Below are 12897 nucleotides of genomic sequence, written 5' to 3'. Positions count from 1 at the left end.
ATCTCCTGTCTCCCAGATTTATGGAGCTGCAGTGGCAGAGTCAGTCAGAGAGACCTAAGCGGAGCCTGGGCTGCCTCGGGTCCTGCTTGAGCCCACAGAGAAATTCTTTACTTATTGAATCACATTTATCATCTTTAAATACATATGCAGGCCCGTGTTTCTGAATCCATAAACATCTTTAACTAACTCGGCTCAACTAGGCCTCTTTCAGCAGTAATTTATATATAACTTTTTCCATATGCGGGGCCTGTCGCTTTAGTGTCATTTCCGGGAAAACAAGGGGGGAGCTGTGTGTTGGTGGGGGTGCAGATCGGAGGGGCGGGAGAAGGGAAGCGAGGGGGCTGCAGCATGTTTTTGGCCTGTTGGAACAGGCCTGCTGCTGGCATGGAGAGAGAAATCCACCCGGCAGAGCCAATGCTCATTAATCATTTGAACTACTAAACTGCCAGCTCCTTTCAAGATCTTTCAAGAAGTGTTTTCACCCAAAATAGAGTTGAAAACGCGCCGGGCCTTACTTTCAGAGTCTCATCAATCTGGCCATTATGGGGAGTGTCAGGCAGCTCTGACAGACAAGGCTGCTCTGTTCGAGGGGCCCTGACTCCCACAACCTGTCATATCAAGGGCCTGATCAAATTTGACAGCTTCATTTGTACCTACAGAATAGATAAAAGGGCTGTTCATTGAAACAAATGGAGGGTGGGGGAAGGTGGGGCAGTGGGGGTGGAAGGGGACGGACCATCTCGTTGGCTGCATGGTCAGAGGAGGGGCTGGCAGGGGCATCTGGCGAGAGGCTGTAGGGGTGGCAAAGTGCCTCTCTCTGGTCTGGCAGCACCATTGCCCCTTCCAGACTTTAAAGGTAGAAGCAGAGGGGGTGGTCCTCTCGCGTCCCGCGAGACTGGATTGTCACCCGGCGTGGATGGGCAGATGTCAGCATTGCAACGTGGCCTTGTGAACCTGCGAGCCTGGATGCACAGCAAAGACATCTCGATCTGGCTGGGAAAAAGGTGGCTCCAGCAAGCAACCCTATTTTCCTCTCCGCTTTCACACCCAGACATATTCTGGGTTCATCTGACAGGAGCACCTGAGTATATAGCAAGAGGCTTCCTCCTAGCAGTGTGGATGGCTCCCGATGCTAGCTAGAGTCAGGACAAATGCAAACAGCATTCAAGGCTCTAGGAGTTGCCTCTCCAGATGCCCCAGGTCCCACTGTGTCGCCCTTCCCCATGCACCTTTATGTTCCCATCCAGTCCACGGAGAGTTCTCACTCCCTGGCTACAGCTCTGTGGGAATCAACTATCAGTTCTGCAGCGCCGTCACCTTGCCACCTGCCACCCCCTTATGAGCCAAGTCTCGTCTTCCTATAGTGCTGTGTCCCGGCCTTCTGTGCACCGTTCTTTTTTCCTCTCGTGCAGAACATTAAAGAAAACCTGGACAACGCAGGTCTGAGCAAGAGCAAGGGGAGACATGGAAGAAGCAGCCAGAAACAAGCTGGGTGAAAGGGGTGTGTGTGGACGAACTAAAGAAACCCCTCATTTCCCTTGGAGAACCTACTGCTGCAGCATTGCTCATCTCGAGCTCCCAGGACTCAGGTGCCCTGCAGAACGTAAGAGGCCTAAGCATTGAGATTTTTAAAGAAAACCCATTTCCAAGCATTCCTCTGCAACTACAAGCACTTTGCTTCTTAAAGGAATGCCAAGTTTCTTGCAAGATAACAGGACTCCTGGAGTCAAGGCTTTATGAAAAAGCACCAACTAGTACAGCAGATCTGTGTGCGTGTCCCTTTTTGCAGAAAAGGGATATTTTCTGAGCCAATAAGAAGTCAGAGAGGGAAGTGGAAATCAAGTATCTTAACAGAAAGGTGAGCTCCAGCAGAATTCTGGAGTCGCAATGGGTAGCACTAGAGCCAGTTAGAAAGGGCCACGGGATCCTTTCCCCTCTCTGGACATTTTTCCAGATGCCTTTATTTAAGCCATAAAAGTTGTGGGTTTATCAAAGCAGAGCTTGAGGGCCAGTGAAAATTCACAATACATCCATGCCCATGAGCAGGTTGGTAAGATGCACACCAAGCCAAGTTTGGTCCGTACCTAAAGTTGATGGCTCAAAACTCAGAGGAAGTGCTTTTAACTCTCTTTCTCAAGGGCTACACTGATGAACTCTTCCTGCCCCACCTTGACTAAGCCCAGATTTCACTCTTTAGGTGGGCAGTCCCTTGATTGAGGTATTGGATCAGCAAGCACCTGTGAGACATCAGCAGCTCTTGCTTGAGTTAATGGTGAAGGCATTTTCCACTTTGGAAAGAAAAGGACCTGGATTATTTCCCTCTCCTGTCCAACAGATGTCACTGATAACTGGGACAAGAAGCCATGAATGTTCAGCAGAAACAATTAGTCACTCTTACAAAAGCACCGTATAGCAAACACGTGGCTCCCATCAGCATATTAGCTGGCTTTGCAGCCGCAGGTGTATAAGACAGCCCAGACTGCATCCACGGGCTAATCATGGTACTGCCCTTCCATCCACACCTAACCCATTCCCCAGGCTCACATAGCAGTACAGACAGAGAGGGAAGTAAGTGCCTGGTAGCCAGTAAGTGGTCTGCTCCCCCATGCTCTCAAAACAGAACAAAACACTAGCCACTCCTTAGAAGAAATGTAGCCCTGCCCCTATTTAAAAAAGGCTTATTTAAATTACTTTGGGTTTTTCTGGGCACATGTACACGTTCATTCATGTGCAGTTTAGTACTTGCTTAATGAAATACTAACTAAATGCACAGTAACTTGCACTACTGCGCAGTAGCACCGGCACACTTTTTTTTGGTGATGCTTACTGTGCAGTAGCCTAATAACACTGCACATTAGCCTAATAGCATGGTTTTTGACTGGCGCGCTACTGTGCATTAAGCATCTCATGGAGATGCACCCTCAGTTGAGTATCCTTGCTTTCTGCAAGTCCGCTTATAGCATCTGAAGAAGACCTTCACTTGTGAAAGTTCATGCTTCTCTGAAGCAGTTAGTCTCTTGCCCTGCTTTCTGCCTTACTCCATGGCAGTAGAAAGGGAGCACTCCCTGCTGTAACTTCTAGTCTTCTAAACAAATCTTGAATGCTACTCTGACAAGCAAATAGACTCATAACAAGCCAACAGCAAGAACAGGTTTCCCCTCTAGCACCACGATTGAAAGTCCCTCCACTCCCCCTTGCCAAGCAGTCCGATGGAGAAAGCCGGCTTTATATCTCCTCCAGAGATCCCATGAGCCTCTGTGTTTTTAGAGTGACAGCACTGCATTCTCCCTAGGAGTCCACAGCTGTGGGATACATTGCGGTGAGCTAAATTCACTTAACAAGTGATATATGTAAGGAAAGCAAAAGTAAAAAGATGTAGTAGACCCAGGGGTTTGGCTACTGCCCTTTGGACATGAGGACCTGGGTTCTGTTCCTGCCATGGGTAGACTGTGTGACCTTAGGGAGGTCTCTTCCTTACTTTCTCTTGATCTCCACTTGAATGGTAAACTCTTTTTTGGCAGGGACCATCTCACTCTTGCCTACTGTTCTAGGCCCCAGTTTCAGCTGGGCTCTCTCTGTGCCGCTGCAGTATAAATTAATAAGGCTAAGAGCTCTGTGCATGTACCTGGGGTACTTCCCTTGTATTTCAGGGACTGCCTCAACCCCTCCCCGCAGGCCAGGGGCTCCATGTATCTCATAACACCTGCCCTCTTTGTCCCCCTACTATTTCTGTTCTCCCTTTGTGCCAGATCCCACCATTTGCCACTCTGCCAGGGGCTTTGTGTCCCGTCTCTCCTCTCCCATACCAGGCCTCTGTTCTTTCCCCAGGCAAGGGCTCTCTGCACCTGCCCTCCCTCCAGGTACCCCATGCTCTTCTTCTCCCCTCTCCCCATCTTCTTTTCCTTTTGTCTGGAAGAGAATATCCTATGCATCAGCTGCAATGGGAGGACAGGCTGAGCCGAGATGGGGCGTAGCGTGCTGGAAAGTATTAATGGCTGCTAGGCAGACAAGGTTCCTTGGGTGAATTTGATATCTTTTATTAGACCAACCCAAATGGTTGGAGAATAGTTATTAAGCAAGCTTTCGGGTTCAAAAACCCTTCATCAGGCTAAGGAAGCTGCAGCAGTTGGTGTGTGCTCTTCCTGGTTGAAGACCTAGCTGAAGGGGCTGAGTCTGCCAACTGACTGCCTAGGGCTCCACTTGTCCTCCAGATGCTTCTCTTTCTGGTTTCTCAATTTTTACTACTTTAGCAGGTTTCTGTCCGTTGTTCTCACTCCCCTACCTCCCCCCAGCACCTAGAACATCCCCAGAGATTTTGGCTGTGATCTGATGAGGCATTCAGGCATTGCTGTCTGCCATCTCTTTGAGCGTATGACCCAGATCTGCCCAGCCAACTGCACCCTGTCCTGGTGTCAGAGGTCTAAGGCCATATTACTTGCCTGTTTCAGCATGCCACTGTTCAGGCTATTACATCCTGGTGGAGCCAGGCAGCTAAGCATAGCACCAGGAGAGTCCTATCTTAGCTTCCCATAGTCCAGGCTCTAAGGAGAAAGCAACTTTGTCACTGCCACGTTCTGGCCTGTGGAAATCTGTTTGTTATGGTAAATCGGGCTAAAGAAATTTCCTCCGGGAATTACGCTGCCAGCTGGCTGCCTGGCCCGAAGTTCTCAAGGCAGCGTTTAGCCGAAACATTTGTGCCTATGGAATTACGACTCACCAGTTATTTATTGTGATAATAAACAGAGATAACTATTAGCCATGCATCATCGTAACGAACAGCATCTCTTCCAAACGTCCCAGCCGAAATCTGCATGGAAGCAAACCAGGCTCGCTTACGCAGAGAAACACTGCAGCTCGATGCTGTTGCCAGAGTCACCTCAGCTTACCTCCTAGGACAATGGCATTTTCTAGACTACCAAACAAGCGAGCATGACACAGGCCACATGGACAGCAGGGTTGCCGTGCTGAATAGAGCAGTGGGCTCCCCGATGCAGTCCTTGGTGGCAAGTACCAGATGTGTTGAGGGAAGCCTGAAGAAATCCAAGGCTGGAAAAAAAGAACCCACCCAGGAACCTGCCCTGGGGACAGCATGGCTGATGCTCTAGGCTGGGTGGGTTGGTAACACTCATATTCCTTCCATATCTAATGCAACTGCATATGGGTTTTAGTCCTGACTTCCTTCAATAAGTCCCATCACTTTCCTACCCCCACTTACCTTCCTGTAAATGGGGCTAATGCTCCTGACCTCCTTTCTACAGCACTGGAAGATGCGTTACGACAAAGTTGACAGCAGCAGCATTGTTGTTATAAGGGGAATGCAGTGGGCTGGATCCCCAGCTTCACTGCGTGCTGTGCAGTTAGGCCATTTTATACCCATCAAGGAACAGATCCAAGCAGTCTGCCTGGACCAGGGGAACAACTGCAATAATCCTCCAGTCATCATGCAAGCCAGGCCCTGGCTGTGTCTGCCGTATGTGCTCACCTTTCCTTGTCCTCGTGGCTTCTTCCATCCCTGGAGAGCATCGGTGTTCCTTCCCAGCTCACCCATGGCACGCCGCTGCCTTCTGTGACTTGCTCCATGCCTGAGGTTGCAGCCCAACCCCTCTAGCATGGAGTTATCCGACTCTGACCCTTTCCCAGTCCTTCTCCTTGCCCTGTCCCTGTGCGGATTGCATGTTCTTTCACCTTTCCCAGTCCCTCTCCTTTATCTCAAAGAGCCTGGATCCTAGGGGCTACCCATCTACCTGCCTTTTCCAGTGCACCTGGACGCCATGGCACAAAGAAGAACAGTTCATAGGACCCAAACTTCTGAAGTGGCTGCTACATGGTGCGGTGGTGGAAAGGGAACACAGATAGTCGCCTACACAGTGCTGTACTCTAGCGCAGGATAGGAGACATTCTCTGGCTCCCTGAGGTTGAAGAGCTCTAGCAGGAGATGCAGTCGCTCTGACCTTAGTGCATGTTAGCTATCAGTGTTATTACAGGCTGGGTAATGACCTTTCCTAACACCCATCCTTGAGGAACATGCTCTGATGCCTTGTCCTCAGACTACGGGGCCTGTTCCCCTCTCAGCATGGCTTGCACTGCTCCTGTTTGCTGGTCTGGAAGGGCTTTTGGAGGAGTACCAGTTGGACACAGATCCACACCCTGGTGCCTGGCAATACTTGCCCCCTGTGCCAGCAGAATTACTGGAGGGTGGAGTGGCTCCTTGGCACTGAACAGTGGCCCTAAGAGGGCAGGACGGAGGACACTTGAGCAAAGGGAAATGCTACTGTCCAGTCCATCCCTGTTCTGGCCATTTTTTCTTCAAGGCTGTCACTTCCACCAGTGCTAATACAAAGAGAAAATCTGCTTTAGGTGCATAAGAGTGCCTAAAACTACCCCTGCCTTTGCCCCAGCACTTGTCTCTGCAGACTGGGGTGACCTTCCCTTGGCATATGGGTGCTGGAGACCCAAGAAGGGTACAGACTTTGTGCCCTGGGCTGCTGTAAGTGGTCCGACACCTCTCCATCCCCTCAATGCCACCTGGGACCCATGTGCAGAAGAGCAAAAAAACCCCATCCATGCGCTTTCCATCAGATATTTATTAGGTGAACAGATCCTCTGCGGTCAGATTGATTTCATAAACGAGGATATTTAAAAGGAGCGCACCATGGAGGAACGGTTCTGCCCGCACATCCGGCTCTCTCCTTTTCCAGCACAAGGTATAATGTTGCCTTTGTTCATTTGGGTCTGAAGGCAGAGGCACAGTAAAAGTGCTCCATGCCTTTCATTTGATTCCTCCTCCCGCCCCCTCCACAACAAAATCTTGCATGTTTTCTGTTTAAATAGCACACAGTTGTGAAGTGTCCAGGCTCTTTCCACACACACACTGCGGCCTCAGCAACTGCTGCAATAAATCAATAGGAAAATAGAGGCTGCCAGTTAGACTAAACAAGTGCATTTGCAAGGATTGCTAACCCTCATTAATCACTCTGACAGTCCTAAAAACACATTTCCCCTTTAATGACTGTATTTGGATAATCAGTGCTTTTTCCTCCTCAGTCAGAGTTTGAGTAACAGACAGCTGGTGTTATTATAGCCATTCATGGGAGAACGCTGGGATCAGGGTCAACGGAGAGTCAACCACTGGAGGTCTCCGGCAATTCAGGGCTAGCTGGAAAAGTTGTTGTTATGCAATAATGAGGAGAGCTGCTTGCTGCCAATACAGATTCAAACACACATTTCCCAGTGTCCTAACACCCACCTGTGTTAACTGAGCCCCGGTCCCCTAGCACCCACCCCAAACAAACCCACTGCCAACTTCCTGGAAAAGGCTGGGTGTTTTGGTTCACCGTGCTGCCTTTAGGTGACTTTTGCTTTCAGAATAGGTTTGCAACCTCGCACATTTTTCTGTATAAATGATGTAACACATTAATGCACAGCACATTATGAAAATGGTAATTCAAACCCATACAACTCTAAATTAAGCCATACATTATCCGATGCACTCAGCCATATATTTTGCAGAAAGACAGGCTGAAATCAAATCAAACTGAAACTGTGGAGTGCAGGTTGTTAGACAGAATGATTAATAAAGTGCATCCCAGAGCTCTTATTATAAGATGAATTCTGCAGTAACCAGGGCATACATTAGATGGGGAGTTATTTAATACATTGGCAACACAATCATTTCCTAGCAGATAAAGTCATGGCGTGTTGACTGGTATCGGATGATACTTTGCAGTTTTTACTCATTCCAGGCAGGGCACTGCAGTCTTCATGGGGCGGGAGAGGGAAACCCACAGGGAGTTGTCTGCATCATACAGATGTACCTGGCGCCTTTGAGGCATAGCTGTATGTGGAGCCTGAATTCAGCTGCATTTTCAAGTGGGGGCTTCATGTCCCCAAAAAGCCTGCTCTTCAGGGGAAGCAGGAACATATGCAAGAGCTGCTCCATTTGGCAGCTCTGCCCACCATGCCCTTAACCTGGAAAAGTCCTGATAAAAAGGGGATGCTCTGGAGTGATGCTGGGAAACCAGAAGGCTGCAAAGCTGCTCGGTGCTCCATCGAGAGGGACTTCCTGCAAGGTGGAGTGTAGGCTTCAGCCCTCGCTCATCCCTGTGGCTTCAGCATCTCTGTTCCTCTTCTTTGGAGCTAGCCAGACTCACGTCAGGGCCGCTGGCAGCTCAGCTTGTCCCATGTCCTGCTGAGAAGACTTGCTCTGGTTGTGGAGACCATTTGGGCTCCGTTTGCTCCGGGCTGTCTTGTGGCCCTGCTCGCTCTTGCTCCTGCTGCTGTAGGGTGCAACTTTCCTTGGCCAATTCATCCCATGGGGATAAGGAAAGCACCTGGTTGTCATAGGGAGAAGCACTGCTTTTCCAAAATAAAAGGTCTGCAGGAAGAGCCTGTGAGTCACTGGCACAAAGTGACAATCCCCATTCTCCCTCTCTTAGCGCCTTGAGCCAGAGCTGGTCCTCGTAGTTATCCGACCCCTTTTTTGCTTTCAGCTAGCAAGCACCACAGGGACATCAGGGGGTCTTCAGCCCTCACTGCGGCCACAAAGAGGAGAGGCCCACATCCATCATGTGAGAGCAGGGCGGAGAGGATGCAGCCAGCGCACAGCAGAGCATGCTACTCTTCCAGCCCTTTCCCTGCTCAGGCAGAGCCCCCTATTTGCATCTCTTCACAGCTGTGTGTTTATTTAACCCTTTATCAGAAGGCCTAGTGGGTGCCTCCGAATTGAGAGGAGTTAGCCAGTCCCAGCAGCCAGGCCTTCATGCACAACACAAGAAACTACCCCCACCTGCCCCAGGCAGGTAATGCTGATGCCATCAGACCAACGTCAAGCCAGTGCTCTGCCTTGTATTTTGCAAACACCCATCCTGCCAGGCCTGCTCCGGCGGGTCGAGTTTTGTCCATGCAGGGCTGGGGCCACAGGGTCTTGCACTCGCTCTCAGGTACCTCGGTCTCAGGAGAGCTGCCTCACATGGCAGGCAACGTAGGTTTGGAAGGACAGACCCAGGCTGAGCCTGCAACAAAGCATTGGCTACATCTGGACCATCAGCATCACCTCTCCTTCCCATGCCTTAGAGGGCCGGCTGCCCCCTAGACCGCCTTCATGTGGAATCCAAGCTGGAACAAGCCATTCCCTCCCCTGCCGTCCTTCCTGTAGCTCACATCTGCTTCCTTCGGTGGCAGCGAGGGAGGAGAAAGCAAGCTGATTGGAAAGTCCTCCCACCCTCAGGAAGCAGCCCTGGCTTCCCCAGCCTTTAGCAAAGGCCTCCTTCAGGATCCTATTCCTCTGCAGTGGCTCTTGACTTCCTTTGTTACACCAGGCTGGGACTGGCTGACATCAGAACCAGTCTTAGCCCAGGGTCAAGGCATTCGTCTGCAATCCAGCTGAACGTGAAGGGAAGTGGATGCCGGGGGAAATGTGAGAGAAATAATGGGAACAGTGTCCCCTCTTACAAACCCCACAAAGAACCTCCATAGGGCACCGCTGTGATGGATGAAGCACGTAAGCCTGTTCCGACAAGGCCCCATCCTGCAGCCTGTACACATACAACTCGGCCCCAGCATGAACAGAAGACCCAGGCACGCGGGCACACAGGACCAGCTCCTAGCTCAGCCATTCTCCCCAGCCAATTCCAACTGAAGGGCTGGAGGCAGTGAGCAGCCGCTCCTACCCACTCAGTGGGCTTCCCAGGTCCTTGCAAAGAGTTACACAGCTGCAATCCCGCTCAGTGTGGGGTGGATGAGTTGCCGCTCTGCAGCTGGGAAGCCCTGGGGACCATCAGTGCTCTGCTCTCTCCTCCCAACAAGACACAAAAAAGGGTTTTACACAGAGGACCGGCAAGCTGTGATATGGCTCTCCCATGCTCCATGGGAACCGGGTGGTTCCTGAATAGCCTGGTGGCTGTGTATCTCCCCAGCTAGCCATGCAGGAGAAGCCCTCTGAAATCCCCCAAAGGTAGGGTGCAGAGAAGGGCAACACCATGGCTACACCCCTGGCCACCTCCACACATGCACCTCTGTGCAGTCCTTCATATCTAGCCTGCTTGCCACCAACTGGGGGATGCAGAGAGAATCGGCTCCCCTTAGCAAAGCCGCCCCTGGTGAAGAACAGAACATTCAGTGGAGGGAACAGAGATAAATGTTAATGCAGGGCACAAGACAAATAGCACCGAGAGTCAGGAACTCGGAGCGAATGCCGTGATTCACCCCAATGCGACAGGAGAGAAGCGCTCGGTGGGAGGGAGAGCAACAAATGGGGCCGAGGGAGCGCGCTACCTTCTGCCAAGTCAGAGAGATCGTTGAGATGCAGCAAGGAGCCTTCTTGGAAGATCCCACTGCTACTCAACAACACCCTGGAGGTCAGCTGTAAAACAGGCCTTTTGCTCGGAAGAACAAAAGCATCCGCTGGGACCAGAAAGAGGGGGCAGCGAGAGGTGCTTCTGGCCTGGTGCAGAATGCACAAGATGCCTCCCCAAACCCTTTTCCTTCCAAACCAATCCCGGCTCCCATTTCTCAAACAGCTCTCGACTTTGTTGGCCTCCGCACGCTCCAAACACGGTGGAGACAGACACCGCCCAGCGGCTTGTAATCATTTCCTGCCAAGCGGGATGGGGCTGGGAAAGATCCTGGTGCCGAAGTCATTTATCACAGCCATTCGCATTCCCTCTATGTGGACAGTGGAAAGGGGAGAGGAGGAGAAGGGGGGGAAAAAAATAGTGCTCAATACGCGTTAGCTGCCCACACGGACCTTTGGGGAGCAATTAATTCAGAGAGACAGGAACAGACTTTGGATGCCATTTCTGTTGCTTTTTCAGCTCTAAAGCCTAACTCCTGGTGGTGCAGTGACAGGCATTATTGGGAATCTACTGCCTACAGAAACCTTCTGGGCACTTTGGATCTCGGTACGAATCCTGGTTCCAAAGCTTCCCCATTCCTCCCATCCATCAGCATGCACGAGAGGAGAGGAGCAACTGTCCTACAGAAACACATACATGATTAAAAAGGAACCAATGTATCAGGCATCCCTTTCTGCAACATTAGCTCCATATGGTGCTATGTTCACAGATATAATCTGGCCAGGAATTGATAATGACGCCAAGGGAGGTATTAACTGTATCCTTAACTCCCTAATTGCATTCAGCCACCAACTCCCACTCAAGTCTTAAGGAAGAGGAATCGATCCATTTAACTTACGACCGGGCACTCCTGCTCCCTGCGGCACTCCCTTCCAGCCTCCCAGCATCTATAAAGCAGGGATGATTTTTTGCCCCCGAGGGGCTGCTGAGATGATAAATTAATGTTTGTAAAGTGCTTGAGAGGTGCTGTTTGCATTCGGCTCAGTCCAGAGCACGGCGGCTATTCTGGGGCCCTGGCATGATCCGTGCAAGCAAAAGAACAGGGCTGGTAGGGATCCATTTATCTGCTGCCTTTGCTCTTTTCCAGGTGCGTAACTGCTCTGCAGATAGAAAAGGTCTAAGTAGGACAAGTAGAGAAACCAGCTTGCCGTGGTGCTCATCTGCCACTAGATGGTACTATAGCCCTTTAATCATCTGCTTGTACTCAACACCCCCACCCACCGGCACCCCAAACTCTGAACAGCCTCTTGCGTTCTCCAGTTGCGCTCCCTCACCCTTCTACTTTTGTCTCCCCTACCCCAGGATGCCCAGCCGCTTGGGACAGCAAGGCACAAAAGTGGCAGCAGTCTGCAGGACAAAGAGACAGGACTTTCCCTGCTTCCCACCCCCCACAAGTGCCATTTGCCTTTGTGAACCGAAAAAGCGAAGCATTCTCACTGCGTGCAGGCCACGCAGGCTTCTGCAGAGGCACTGCCTTACTCGGGGAGGTTACCCCTACAGAGCCATGGGAGGGGTGAGGTGGGAGGAGAGAATGGAAGAGAGAACACACCACAGGGTGAATATAACCAAGTATTCATTTATTAACAAAATAAGACTTACCAAGGTGGAGCTCTATTCACCCCAAATGATCCACAGCCCTCCACGCTGCGCTAGACCGGGCAAGGGGGGGTCCGCACCCCGCTCACTGTTCATTCCTGTAGGTCAAGAAAAGCTGGGGCTCGGGGAGGGCCTGTTTCTCGCTTTTTTTTTTGGTATGTAGATTGGGCCTGCAGCAACCAGATTGAGGTGAGGCAGGCCCCGGGGGCTGCGTTGAACGATCTTAGGCCTGGCAAGTTCTAGCTGCATCTGCTACCAAGAAGGGAGGGGGGGAGGCTTCCCCCTCCAAGCCAACAAGGGCATTGGATTCTGAAAGTCACCTTCTTCTACATCGGAGCGGGTGCCCTGCGATGCGCCAGCCAGCACGAGCGTATCATTTGCAGCGGCACAGCCCCGCTTGCCCGGGCATCGATGGACTCCTGGAGTATTAGCTGCGGAGTCCGGGGGCCAGGCTGAGCGGCACGCTAGTGCTAAGTCTGTATCGGAGCCCACTGGAAGACAAGGCATATTTTCCAATCGCAGGAGAGCAGGACAGGATTCACGAGACAGGATGAGCTGGTCTGCTGGCCCGACCCAGCATGGCAACTCCTCTGTGCTTTCTCAAGCTCTGCAAAGGAACGCAGAGCATCCACCTGCTTCCACGCAGTCAGGGGAGGCCACCTCGGCTTTGGCAGACAGAGCCGCATTTTGGGATGAAGAGAGCTCCTGGGGTAGCGCTGCCAGGCTTCCTCCCAGCTGCCCCCACACCCTCCCCACGGCCGCCCCTTCCCCAAAATACATTACAAAAAATATTACATCTCTGGTAACTGTACAAACAAAGAGAAAGGGGATTTCGAAATGATAAAACGGGGGGAAGGGTGGGGAGGGCGAAATGTACTTGTCAGAAGTCATGCAAGAAATTCCCAGGGAGGGGAGGGGATATATAAAATAAAAATGGAAAAAGAAAAAA

Source organism: Alligator sinensis, unplaced genomic scaffold, assembly GCF_000455745.1.
Source record: "Alligator sinensis unplaced genomic scaffold, ASM45574v1 scaffold722_1, whole genome shotgun sequence".
In the NCBI taxonomy this organism is placed as follows: domain Eukaryota; kingdom Metazoa; phylum Chordata; order Crocodylia; family Alligatoridae; genus Alligator; species Alligator sinensis.
This window is presented reverse-complemented; position numbering follows the sequence as displayed.